This window comes from Rhea americana, unplaced genomic scaffold (genome assembly GCF_003343005.1).
Source record: "Rhea americana isolate MKP2758 unplaced genomic scaffold, rheAme1 scaffold_193, whole genome shotgun sequence".
Taxonomy (NCBI): domain Eukaryota; kingdom Metazoa; phylum Chordata; class Aves; order Rheiformes; family Rheidae; genus Rhea; species Rhea americana.
Window position 1 is genome coordinate 1,455,093 of NW_028186072.1, and position 14,591 is coordinate 1,469,683.

Here is a 14,591-nt window from a genome sequence, read left to right on the forward strand (position 1 = left end):
GTCGTATTACCATGGCAGCGCTTCAAATTTCAGAGCGTCCATTTCATTACAGGCACTGCTTTCAGACAGTTTCAAATAACTTCTATGTCAATTCAGACTGATATTCCACTACTCCATCATACAAGGGCAACTCACATTCAGTTAACTTATAGCATTTCAGCAAAAGTCACAAAGCTAATGGAATAAAACTAAACAAAAAGCCTCAGTAATGGCATGTGACTGATTGATAAAAGACAGTATGTTCACAGAAACCTAATTAAATCCATTCTCTGATGCATTTGGGGGGGGGAAACAAGAATTTACAAGATGGGTTAGAATTTTCCAAAAGCATGCAAGTAATTTAAGAGTTCAAGTTCTAATGGAAAGCAGGTGGGACTTGTGTTGTAACTGATTTTAGCTCTTGAAAATTGGAAGTGTTCACTAAAACTACCCTGTCAGGTAACCACAAAAARAAATATTCTTTAGGAAAACACTGAAAAGCATGAACCTGAAATGTTAATTTTTCCAGCAGAAGATAATTCTAGTATGTTAAAGTTCATCTTAAATTGCACCCAGAAACAAACAAACCATCACAGAAGCACATACCATCTATGCTAACTATGCTAGAACCTTCTAGAAGATTTTCTTGCATTGCTTGTTTTTACCATAAAAAAAGAAATAAACATCAAATAAGAATATCTTGAAATAATTCAGCAGCATTGTAGAAATGCTCACACGCAGAGACACAATAAAAGACAGATTTCAGACGTGCATCATGCTCAATATGAAGGAAATGCACTGAAACAGTGCATAGTATTTTTAAACTTGGAAATTTTGCTTTCAAAATTTCAGGGCAATCAACTTTCAGTGACTTCAAGGGTACCTCTGCCACCTACCCACGTATTTAGGTGTTTGGTACCTTAGCTTGTCTTTCATTTATTACATAGCGCCCTTGCAGAGCTTCACAGGAGCTAGAAAGGAAAAAGACTACTTCTGGCAAGAGTAAAATACCAGCATTTCAAAACAACGTTTAACAAGGACTGTGTTTCCAAAAATGTACAAACTTCCATCCGCTTCCATCTTCTATCTTATTTTGGCCAGCATTAGAGAAGAATTTTAGTATTTAAAACGGAGGTGTGCCAGAAATACCTTTCAACATAACATTTTAAAGTTATTCTTGATAGATCCTCTGATTAGCCTCAGGGAAGTCATGATTTCACCGCAGGGTATTAAAGTAGATACATATAAACAAAACATGTCACAGCTGAAAAAAAGGAAGAGTACAATGACATTTGGAACTAAAGCATATATTGCGACTGGCATTTTCTATGTTGATTTTTTTCAGCTACAATAAATATGAAATAAACTTACTAATTAAAAAAAAATGTTTGCAACAAGTCAGTGGTGTCATCTGGTCAGATAGTTCTTTATTCATCTAAGATGTGCTTCTTATACCAACAACTAAGCTTTTTTTAAATCTAGCAAATAGTCCAGCAAGGCAAACTTTCAAAACTTCAGAACTTCTAAATCTTTTGAGTCTCAGCTGTGATCATGTGAGCGGATAATAATATTGATTTACAAATATTATTGAGCCTTATTAACATTTGAGAAATACTATGAATCCACAAACCTACAGCTCACTCTTCTAAATTCTTTCTAAGCTTTCTGTGCATCTCAGTTCAAATAACTGAACTTCAAGTCTTATTAAAGTTCAGCAAAGAAGACTAATTATGATCATGCTGGGTATAAAACATCACTTGCCAATATCTTTAAGTTAGTTTACACTAGAATCTCAGAATTCATCTCAACAAACCTATAGCACAGCAGCCAATTCAAATTTCTAATCTTCTAAAACACTACGAGTAGAAATACTTGATTTTTTAATCCCAAACCAGTTTGGATTATTCCCTCTAATCACAATTGAACCACACGAAAAATAAAGAAAAACTTCTGTTTTATTATTATTAACAAAAACATATGAGGAATTTTACCCTCAAAAACTTCATGTACCTGAAATACTAGGATGAGTTTTTCAGCAATGATTTTATTACTCTTTCCAAAATCAAAAGCTTAGATCTTTCTAGCTTTAAATATGCTAGTCATAGTTGTAGCCAATATTACTGCTACTGGAGACTGTTCCTGTGTTTACCTGAATGCTAGCAATGTTTTGCCATTACAAGCTCATCAGAAAAAATAAAAAAATCAGATCACTTTAGCATACATTTAAGTCTTTTCTTTCACATACTTAAAAAATTAACCTCATTCTACTTAGCTGATCTTGCAAAAGATACATCATCCTCTCATTTATCACCTCATCAAAATTTCTGATCTTTAACACTTTGTCAGCTGCTTAATTACCTCCCACCACGTTAGTTAGCACTTTGTTCCTCATGATTTCTTCTGCACTGCTTTTATGTATCAGAACAATCCTTGATAAAATTTCTATAACCTCTAATTTTTCATCTTTCAAAGCACTCAACATTTCTCTCTGGCAGGATGCTCTAAAATCAAAGTGAACTCATTTGATCATACCCCTTCTAACAGTTCCTTTTTCTTTCATTACTCCTTAACTAGTTCTTCCCCTAAATAAACATCATGATCATATAATCATACACAGCTAAGAAAGCTCTCCTGGACTCATATTTTATATGTGGTGTCTCTAATGCCCTTCCTTTACTTCTAAGTTTTTACTGTAATCCCCCTTGGAGAAAAGACAGCCATTTTTCTGGGATTAAACAACAGAGATACAGGCAATCTGAATCAAGAACATGTATCTTCATACTTGGAAGCAAGTATAGAATTTGGTAAGGATATGTCCTTATTAAAATCCATATCCATATTTTTCTATCATGCTTGTTAACATAAACCAAATTTTAAGGCTTGAACCAGCAACAAAGTCAATGAAAAGATTTCTATTAAACTTGACAGATACTGCATCAGGCATCTGAGCTACTACTTTTCAAGGATAAGGCATATGTGAACCCATTGTTTTGTAATCATTACTTCGCACCATTTGCTCACATAAATTAAGAACATTGCTGAATAAATTGTATACACAGCCACTGTGGAAGGAATTCTTATTTACAAAGTCAGTTAAACTCAGGTTGGGGCAAAATTCCTCCCTCACAGAAACCTTCTGAGAAACATCCTCCAAAACCATAAGAAAGATCTTGAAAAATAAAATTTAGACTAATATGCTGCTAGCTATTGTAGCAAGGTCTCTCTAAGTATTTCTCTAAGCCCCATCAAGTCACCAGTTCTTCACAACATGCAGGTCAGTCAGGTCTTTTCCTGTATCACTTTTACAAAAACTGAGTTGGTGTTGGTTCCCCAAACCAGTATTTATTACTGACAGCTGTCACATCACCCTAGAACTATAATTTAACCTTAAAGAAAACAATCATAAAATGCACTGCAATAAGAAACTTTCTAACAAAGATGTAGAAAATATGTCCTATGAATAAAGACTGACRTAAACATGGTAGTTCAGATAACCCTGGACGAAGGTCTGACATGAACTTCGTATACTTAAAAATTAGCCACAGAGATGAAAAATAAGAGCTGTTCTCCGAGTCCCGTATGAATAAAACAAAAAGTAACAGGTCTAAATTGCCACAAATGAAATTTAGGATAGGCATACAAGAAAGCCTTTGTAACAGAAAGGACCACTGAACACTAGATATCCCAGATAGATTATGAAGTCTCTATCTCTGAAAATTTTAAAGAACAATTAGTCAATTAGCTTTTGAGAATAGCAGATGCCTCCTTTGGACAGATGATAAAACACCCTCTTGGGAATCAAATTACTTCCAGTTATTCTTTATTTCTATCACTGGAAATGAACACTATCAACTGCTATGATACTGGTACCAAAGATACGTTATCAAATTCAAATTAAATTTTACTATTACAGTGTGAGCAATGGATTTTCAAATCCACCAACTTTTAACCTTACTTTATTAGTACGAATTCTTTAAAAATTTTTAAAAGGCAAAATTTTGTGTCAGTTCTGAGCATTTCTCAGTATTTTTCAGTAGAAGTCTTGCTGCAGTCAAGGTCAAATCATAGTAACRGTATTTAAAACAAGAAAAAATTAAAGGCCTATGAAAATATATGGAAATTACATTAATGCAATATTATATGCCATAGGAACTTTCTCAAAACTAAGATTTTCAGTCCTCAGAAAATACGGACAATTTTCACATAAAGACATTTGAACATTTGCATTTTCTAGATTTTCACATATGGTGAGAAGGAGGTAAGAATTTTCATGTAACCCCAATAGGTAAGTACCATTATTATCCTTAATTTCTTCTAAATGAGTTTTAGCTTTGTCCATCCACAGGACCTAAAACGCTTTGCAGAGGCAGACACAGTAGGTACCATCWTCATCACAAATGAAAAACGAGAAACAAAACAGCAAATTATTTCCCCATGGCTGTACTGTAAGTCTGTGGCTGCCCCAGAAATAATGCTGAAGCATCTGTACAACTAGTTCTTGTTGTGCATCTACCAGCCTACAGTTACTCCAGTTACCAAACTCAGGTTATGAAGYGGTGGCTGAGGCAGAACTAAACCCATGACTTCCTCTGGACTTTAGTAACGCATTTATAAAACTTGATAGAATTACTATGTCCTTCTCATGGCACAATATTGAAAGACATGATTCCTTTATAAGTCACTAGTGCTCTCTTTTTTTATGCTACACCTGGCATCCTTCACTATCTGATACAGCACTTTGCTATTTGCTCTTCCTCTTCATATAGAAAAGGAATACATTTTACTGGTCCACAAACCAGGAATTTTTGTTTAATTTTAACATGGCATTCCCTGGGGTTTTCTCACTGAGTGAGAAAGAATAATAACACACTTCTGGAATGGGCTTGGTGCTTCAGCCAGATCCTCTATTCTCACTTCCGCCTGAGTCACTCTCTGATTCCCTAGGCTCCTCCACAGCTGGGTGTCAGATTATTTTGGCTGGGAGCTATACTTGCACAGTTGGTACCACCTGCTGTAAATTCTTCAGTCCTTGTTATCTCTGCAGCAGCTCTTGGCATTTCAAAAGCTAATTCAGTGAAGAAAGAGGAAGGGACAGTTTGTGCTTGATGTTTCAACTGCAGTTTTGTTTTCCAGAAACTCTTCRGATTGATAGTTCTGAGTATATTTTAAGAATTCACAGTGTGACACAATGAACTATTAACTGCTGCTGCTGCTATTATTTAAAGAAGGCCAAACTCCATACTGTTAAGTTGGATGAGCTTGCTTTAACTGCAGGTAACAGAGCTACTCTGAAGTTGTGTAAATAAGAACATAAAACTTCTTTGTACTTCTTTATTTAGATAAAGAACAAGCTATTAGGCAGAAGACAGGCTGTAGTATTTTTCTGTTTACCCCCAGTCCAAAAAGTCAGCATTTTTAGAAGCACCCATCTTTTAGTACTGAGAATACCACCTGTCAAGTAATCAGGAGGTAAGAAAGATGCTGAATAATTAACCAAACAGCTGAATTTATATTCTTACATTTAAACAAGATTTACTCAAATTCACTGCAGCTTCAAGACCTGAGCATTCAATAGGAATGAACAGAGACTTAACATCAAAGAATGCATTCAGATGGATAAACAGAAGGGATAGGGGTATGGACCCAAACTAGACTAAAATGCTGATATATTTTACAATTAAATAAAATTTGCATTTGACTCTAGATCCAAATTTGACAAGTCAAATAATACACTGCTTATCTGAACACACTGCTTACCCAAAACCAGATTTGAACAGCTAAAATTCAAATCAGGTTCTATACTCTCTTTGCTGACTCTCACAACTATCGTCTTTTTATAAGAGAATCATTGAAAGAAGAGAAGAATGACTCTAGTCATGTTTTGCGAATCTTTAYTCTTGAAAAAAATAGCAATGTTCACTACTAGCAATTTGTTATTGTCTTTTCTTTCCCCTCATTCCTCACCCTGTCCAAGATAAAAATTTCATCAGAAGACTTGAAAAGAGGAATTGTTTTATTTTTAGGCTATAGGAGGTCTGCACAAAATCTCCACTACGTAAATAATAGCAGAAGTTTGTCGTTGCAGTTATGACCAAGAATAAACCAGGACTTCCATGGTAAAACATGGTAACATAGTCTGACATTTAACAGACGCTCTCTGATCTCTCTAAGACATATGAACATGTATATGGAAGGCCGTGGAATCTTCCAAAATTTCAAACAGGTAGGACGGAGAAATGTAAAGATTCTGTGATGTTTTCTTAAATGCAATTATGTATTCTAGGATCAGAAAGTATAGTTATATATACACCTATAGTATAATACATATATATAGTGCCTGGTTCATGTGAATTTTAATATTCATTTATTATACACGCAAATTCTAACTCTAAGAGAAAATATGCATCATACAGCTCAGATCATTCAAGTTTCACCAAGATGATTTTCAAAATGTATTTCCATACTTTAAATTATAAAATCTTTGAAACTTGTGTTTTCCAGGAAATACAAATTTTTCTAATTCTTATTTCTCAGTTTTTCTCTGTATTTAGAGACACCCTAGTTGAAATCTTCCCTTGCCTAAATAGGTGGTGTCTTTAAAACTTTTTAGGGAATTTAATATGTTTGAAAACTCTTAGTAGGCTACTAAATCCCTTTGTAAATCCTGACAAATTCCCAGACTGCCCATTGTGACAAGGATAGATGGCCTAATTACAAATCCATTAAACATTTCAAGTTCAAGGGTCTGATTTAACTCTGAAATGATTTGATCTGCCTTAYACTGCTTGCTTCAGTGAAACACAGAATAAAAAAGAACAAAGCAAATAGGAACATGAGGTGAAAACCGGGTCAAAGAGTAGGTAAACTAAGAACATGAGAAAGCAGAAGCAGGAAGAACACCTTCAGGTAAGGGGAAGAGAAAACACTGCTTATACTGTGTAAGCATTACATTTACATTGTATATTTTAGCCACATAAAAGTAAACCAAGAAAAGATACTAAAAGGCCARTGCCAAGCCCCTTCTCTACAGAAAAGTGGTAGAGGATCATTTCTTTGTTTCTGTTTTCGTGTTTCCCAAAGATAGGATGTTTCACCAGCTAGATCCAATCACTGGAAGTGAATAGATCTCACTGTAGAATTCCACAGGGTTGTAAGACTGATGAGGATTTTTAGGCTGAATGGTGAGCTTGCTAGTTGCTTTTATTGTACATGCTTCATTTTATCCATGCTCATAGACCTTCAAATGTGCTTTATGCAACTAGATCACAGAATTACAGAACGGTTGAGGTTGGAAGGGGCCTCTGGAGATCACCTAGTCCAATGCCCCCGCTAAACTAGGGGCAACTAAACCATGGTGCCCAGGACCCTGTCCAGATGGCTTTTAGCATTTCCAGGGAAGGAGATTCCACAACCTCTCTGGGCAACCTGTCCCAGTGCTCAGTCACCCTCAAAGTAAAGAAGATTTTCCTTATGTTCAGATGGAGTTGCCTGTGTTTCAGTTTGTGCTTGTTACCTCTTGTCTTGTCACTAGCCATCACTGAAAAGCCCCATCCTCTTTACATCCTCCCTTTAAATATTTACACACACTGATCATCAGATCTTGCCGGAGCCTTCTCTTCTCCAGGCTGAACAGTTCCAGGTCTCTCAGCCTTCCCTCGTATGAGAGATGCTCCAATCCCTTTATCATTTTAGTAGCCCTACACTGGACTCACTCCAGTAGTGCCATGCCTCTCTTGTACCAGGGAGCCCAGAACTGGACACAGTACTCCAGATGCRGCCTCACCAGGACTGAGCAGAGGGGATCACATTCCTCTATCTGCTGGCAATGTTCTTTCTGACACAGTCCAGGATACCATTGGCTTTCTTTGCCACAAGGACACRTTGCTGGCTTATGGTCAACTTGTCGTCTACCAGGACTCCCACTGTCCAGCAGAAATACCACAGAGAAGCACCTAATTATATGACCAGATGTTTTCAAAGCAGCAAGGTGTCTTTGGTTGTGATCTCCTATGGTTAAAGTTACTAGAAGCTTTGCCAGAGACTCCAGTGAAGGCAGAACATGTTCTCACTCAGACAATCAATATAGATTTGTCCATTTTCAGACTCATGCACACAGAAGTTTTACTCTTTTGTATTTCAAGGCACTCAGCAGTGAGTGTTTGTGTGTAAATAGTGTTTGTCATCTGTTATGAAAACGCTATTTATTTTCTCTCCTAAATCTACTGCTTGACAGGATCTAAGATGGATGGTCTGGAACATGACAACTCTTACTGTGGCCTGACAGTCCAGAGAATCAGTTTTTCTCCCTTCATTTTCTATATATACTTGTGTTATGCAATTCTTGTACATTGCCATTCTAGATTAAAAAAAGACCAAAAAGAGACATTTAAGTCACGGATTTTGTTCAAATTAGCTTATTGTCCAGGGACATTGATGCAGCTAACCTGTGACACAGAACTTATTTTTCTTGCAGACTATTTGCTTATGCCATTTGGATGAGGAAATGACACTTCAATCTAGGGTGCAAGCAGCAAGAAAGGACAGAAAAGGAAAACTACGACTGCATTAGTCACTATGCCAGGCAAGGTGGTATGTTTTACTGTTAAGTTGTAAGAGACTGTTTTTTGGTGACCTGGACATTACTTATGAGAATTTTTAATTTGTCATCCTAAATTTAGGTCAATTTCTTTCCTCTCATGTTGAATATCTTCCAGCCTTAACAATCCTCTTTACTGGAACTGTATTCAACACTCCTAGCAAACATGGCCCTTAGTGTTTAGCATGTTTATTATGTTTGCAGTCTGTCAATGACTCATTGTTTTAAGAGAATATAACAACAAAAAGGATCATATCCTTAGGCATGGCATAGACTGATTAGTGGCTGTACCAGTCTGACATTCTTCCAACCTACTGAGAAAACACATACTTTACAATCTGTCCTTCGAAGACTTTGTCTCTCCTGACAAATGTCTCTTCATTTATCAGGGCAATCTAATGGGACCAACATCCAATATTGACGTGCAATACTTTAGTAGGAGAATGCTATCTTACAACTCCCACAGAGCACTACCACGCCCTACTATTTACTTAAGACAGACATTCCTAGTTTGATATTATGAACAATAATTTAAAGTGTAGTTGGACTGACTTGGATGCTTTGATTTGTGCATATGAGGTAATATAAACAAGACAAGCATACAAATACAAAAAAAAMCAATACTTTTATCAAATGGAATAACTTACATTCTTCTTTCTCATGCTTCTCTCTCTGCTGTAATTTTAATTTTCACACTAGCAGACCTAGGAGGAGATATTCACCATATCTTTGGTTAAGTACTGATAACAATTTATTACAAGCCTCTACAAAAAGTAATGAGGTCTGAGTATTTTCAAAGGTACTGTGGCACTCTGAATTCAGCAACAGCTGTGGAATCTACTAAAATATTTGTCCTCCAAACACATACAAGTAACTATCACACTAGAAGCATGTTTGACCTTAAAGAGGCAATTCACATGACAGCTCATCTGAGCTTAATAGACTATATTGCATAATCAACTCTAAGAGAGTATCTACAGTGTATGGTATAGCAGTCATCACCTTTTCAGGCTGCTATACTCAAGTGTATAAATTAGAAGGCCTCACGTAAGAATATACACAGTATTACCTAAAATTTCTGAGGCTATATGCAAGTCCAATTATTACCCTGCAACTTCAGACCACACTCAGAATCTGCTCCTGGTTATCATGAAAAAAATAGTTTGTCTTTCTCAAGTAGCATACAGGGCCAAGCCAAAGCTTGGCAAGTTATTCTATGACCACAATTACCACAGCAGGACACAGAGAGGTATCAGCAGGTACATACCTTTGTAAAGTGGTATTAGGGCTTGGAGGGAGGACCTTGGATGGCCAGCTGTGCTTCCATAACTTCCACGAAATACATGCCACTTTCCTTGCACCAGGTGTGAAGCTTGTCTCATTGTCCAGGGAAAAATAGGAAAGTAAAGAAGGCAGACTATTCCAAAAGCAAATTGCTTGTGCTATCTGGAGGCTGCTCCAGGTCTGAGGCAATTTGGCAAAGCATTTGACAGATCAGATGACACTACACATCTGCTTTACTTTTGTCATCTTTTTCTCCATTTCATTCTTTCTTCCTTCTCTGATAACTAAGTCTCCGAGTGCCCTTTTTCATGTGATGGATCATCTCTGAGACCTTCCTTTTTTCTATGCAAGTTCATCAAAACATGTCCTTTAAYCTACCCTTCCACCCTGTAAATATGACTGAGTTCAAAGGCAATGGCACGTATTTATGGATGGTGGTTGAAGTTTTACTACATAAAATAAAAATAATGGGTATGCAGTGATCAAGAAAAAAAAGGGGGGGGGAATACCCATCCCATATTGAGCGTATTTTTTGTTTTCATTGCTATCACTATTAGATTGTTCCTGTTGTATTGCACCAATTACTATCCCTACTAGAAGCCTTCATAGCTGTTTGTTTGCAATAAAAATGTCATGGTTTGAAATCTATGAAAAAGTAGATCAATTAGTATAAAACACTCTTTTTATTTGTTAATCTGTTCTGAATTTGACTTCTTAAAATTTATGTTTTAAGATGCCTCTTAAACACTGTGCAAAGGCTGCTTGCAACCGAATAAGAACAGGCTTCTGCTTTTAATTTTTYCTGCTGTAATTTTTTTCCATTAAATAAAAAAGGCTTTTTCTTTTATTATTTCTAGAAAAAATCTTATGGATTAACAGCCATTTAGTCAATTATAACAAAAAAAAAAATAGTATCTCCAGCAACTGGAGAGAAAAATGAATGTTATTAAGCAAGCACTAGTTTTGGTCTGTATTTGCTTAACTCCAAATATTGTTACTCTTTTGGGAGAAAAGAGTCTTCTATAGAGGTTTCAACATCCCTAGTTCTGCTGGTAATTTAAGACACACCACTGAAATCTCTCCAACCATTCAAGCAATCTTCCAGAAAACAACAAAAAGACTAAATATCCTGATACCTGATTACGAAAGCAAGAAAATGTTATTCTGTTGCTGAGAGAATGGATGATGAAATGAAATAAAGAGTAAGACTTCAAATCTGTTATCTTCATGGGCTAACAAAGTCAAGAATAACTTCACGAACATTTTAACTGGCTTTGTCCATCTGTCTTTGCAGCTCATATTAAAAAGAAAACTTCAGAATTCACTCATTTTTCCTCTCTTTACAATTTCTGTTGTATTGCTTCCTTTCTTTGAAACACCAATAATCAAAGTACAATACAAGAATATTTCCTGCAAAACTCAGGACTACTCACCCTTAAAATAACACCTGGACTAGGAGCAGGTTTTTGATTTACTGCTGCTAGGCCACTCCATACTGTGGATACTTTTTGTTTTCATTGAGATCACTACCAGATTGTTCCTGCTGCATATTCCACCAATTACTATCCTTACCAGAAGCTATTTTGGTAAACTGTGCTGTGTACTTTGCAAAATAAGAGAATGTAGTAAGAATTTTGATTTTTTTTTTGAGTTGAACAATGCTGCATGTTGTGAATCTAAAGTAGCCAAATTAGGCTTTTAGTTAAATAAGAAGTATTTGTACTATTTTTTGAAATACATTCTGGTGTAATAAGGAGAAGAATTTAGCCTAAGGATTGTTGTTGGGTCAGAATTTATTYTGAGCCAAACCCTACTTGCTGGACTTGTTCTTTGAATTGAGTTTCTCAGGCATTCAGTGAGTGGATTTAAACAATCCAGAAGAAATAGGAGCCATGGAAATTTGTAATGCATTTTATAGACAATGAAAATACTAAAGAAGATTGCAGAAAATAGTAATAAAAACATGAACAGTGATAGAAAATACACATATATTTCTATTCGCACTTACTCAAATTTTAAGCAACGGGAAATCTAGTATTTTTTAAATGTCATCTCTTGACTTTTTAAGCATATAGTCTTTCAAGACAGCTCAAATACAATTCTGACTGATCATCTCATATTTTTTAATGCAGTAAAGAATCCTAATGTTGACATAACAGTGGTCTCGGCATGAAACAGATGAATAATATTAAAAAAAAATCAGTCAAGCATTACATAACTAAACAAGAAGTAAATGGAACTCTAATAAGCCAGGCACCACAGATAAAAAAGAAACACTGCTTGCATCACTAAGCTAGCATCAGCATTTTAGTCTGTAAAAGCCAGCTAATACAAAAAAGAGAATACCGCATTTCCTTGAAAGACTTAATATTTCTTTCCAAAGTTGATAAACCRTAACCTTTCTATTCAGTTAAAAAGAAAAGTTAACACCTTTGTTCCCAGTCTATTAGCATATAGCCACAAACTTAACATTTTTGTAAGAGAGGAGGAAAAAAAAGGCCTTCGAACACAGAAGAAAAACTGAAGCTGCTGAGAACATTGTAATATACTGTAGAATGAAAAATATTAATCACATCTATGCGAATACCTAGCAGCTTTGCCCACAATGTTAATGAAAGAAATTACTCTCCTTATTGAAATGTACAGTACGTAATATTGCATATTATACAATCCAACCACGGAAGGCCTCAGTGCCAAACCCGAGGCAGCAGCAATGAAATCCTTCCACACAATCTATGCAAGCTGCTTCTTCACTCTACCCGATTTTACCTTTCTCTGACACCCTGCAAGTCCCTTTCACTAGAAAACTCCAACAGACATCCACTTGCTCCCTCTCACATTGATCAGTGAGACTAAGATCTTCAGTGCTCCACTGACAAACCATCTTCATGTCTAGCAGGTACAAAGCGTCACCTGAACAGGATAGCCACTAGCCCGGTGAATCTTACAAAAAGGCTCCCTGCTTTGCTGAATAACTGGATTTGCAGATATGGAGTCTCTTAACACGGTGCAAGAGGCTGATGGAGTTTAAAACTTATATATTGGGAAAAAATTCAATTTGAGTGTGAAACATACCTTCAGAAAAACCAACAGTAAACTATTAAGAAATTTTACAATCCAAAATCACCTTGAATGAAGTTACTATATTTGTAAAATATTTTTAAGCATTCAGATATCAATTTAGAAATAGAATTGTGTGATGCCATCATGACCTCTGAAAGAAATACAGAACTTCTATCTTTAATTTCCTACCTATTAATGGTGAGAAGCAAAACTCCCAAGGACTAATTACTGTGCTACCAAATGTTTCACATGTATTTTCTGCTTATGAGTTTGTCATGTGAGCTAGGATACAAGACAGGTGGAACAAGCACCTCTCATGGACATGCAGCCAGTTTTATTCCTGGCATCAGATTTTATACCAACACTCATGCCTCTGAGAACTATGCAACACACTCTGTAGGAACCTTGAAGGCATCCAAAATAGTTGTTTTATATTTTGGTACAGTAATTTGCATAACTTTGCTTGCATTCATGTCCCTTCTGTCAACAAGGAAAGAGCATTCATAAGCTCACTCTGTAGCTTCCAGGCTTAAGTCCTCTGCAGCATGGAGTATGGCTGGTCAAGTAACTACATTCCTAGATGGCTGAACCATCTGTAGATTATTAAAGAGATCAAAAAAGCAGTGCTCCTTTATTTCTTGGACTTAACTTTAATTACGTTGAGCAGACACACGAGATGTTACAATTCAGCTTAGAACAGTAGCACAATATAATAGACTGTTAGCTTTAATCTCATTATTTAGTAGAAGCTAGCTGCTATCATTTMGTCTGGAATAAGACAGACCAAACACATACTCCTTAGGTTTCTAATTCARAATGTTCTTTACATTTGTGGTCTCCACATATTTCTCTGTTCATGGTTCACTCTTTGGTTAGCAACGGTTATTGACACTCTGGCATTTCCTGCAGAAAAACAACCTAAAACCACACCCTACATTACSATCTGACCTCCACCATGCAAAGCCCATTTCTTGGCATATCACACCATTTCCCTACCCACAAGGCTCTCTGGCAACAAGCTCTGCAGCAAAGGCAAATAGGAAATTACTAGCCCCAAGGCCTAAGAATACCTCAGGTGATATAAAGGATAACAAAACACTAGCAAAGTTAAAGCATTCCAGATGATATAAGCAGATAACTTCTCAGAAAAAGAAATATGTATATTTAAAATGAAATACGTTCTCAAAAGAAGTATGAATGGCAAAAAGTACAATAATGCTGATAATTATTGACAATGACCAGCTTCTAAAACATTTACTTCAGCACTATTTAAGCTTGCACAAGAATTAGCTCACACTGTACAGCATCCAGAGATGTAGCAGGATTGTAACTGAACCCGCACTGGTCCCAGCCATGAGCTGGGCTGGCCCTCTCCCCTGCGGGATGAGGGGCACGCCTCACTCTGCCACCACAGCACCACATAAAACCCCGAACGAGAGAACTCCTTCAACAGGGGAAAGTCCAGAACCTGCAGAACTACTACCTTGATTGCTGTGGGGCATCCTGCGGCCTCCCAAGCTGCGCAAACCCTGCTTCCCCAGCAGCGTCCTCCTGCCCTATGCCCTCCAGAACATTCCCCAGCGTGCCCTGGCACCTGCCACCTGCTCCCCCCCCCGCCCCTTCCAGAACGTTCCCCAGCGTGCCCTGGCACCTGCCGCCTGCTCCCCCC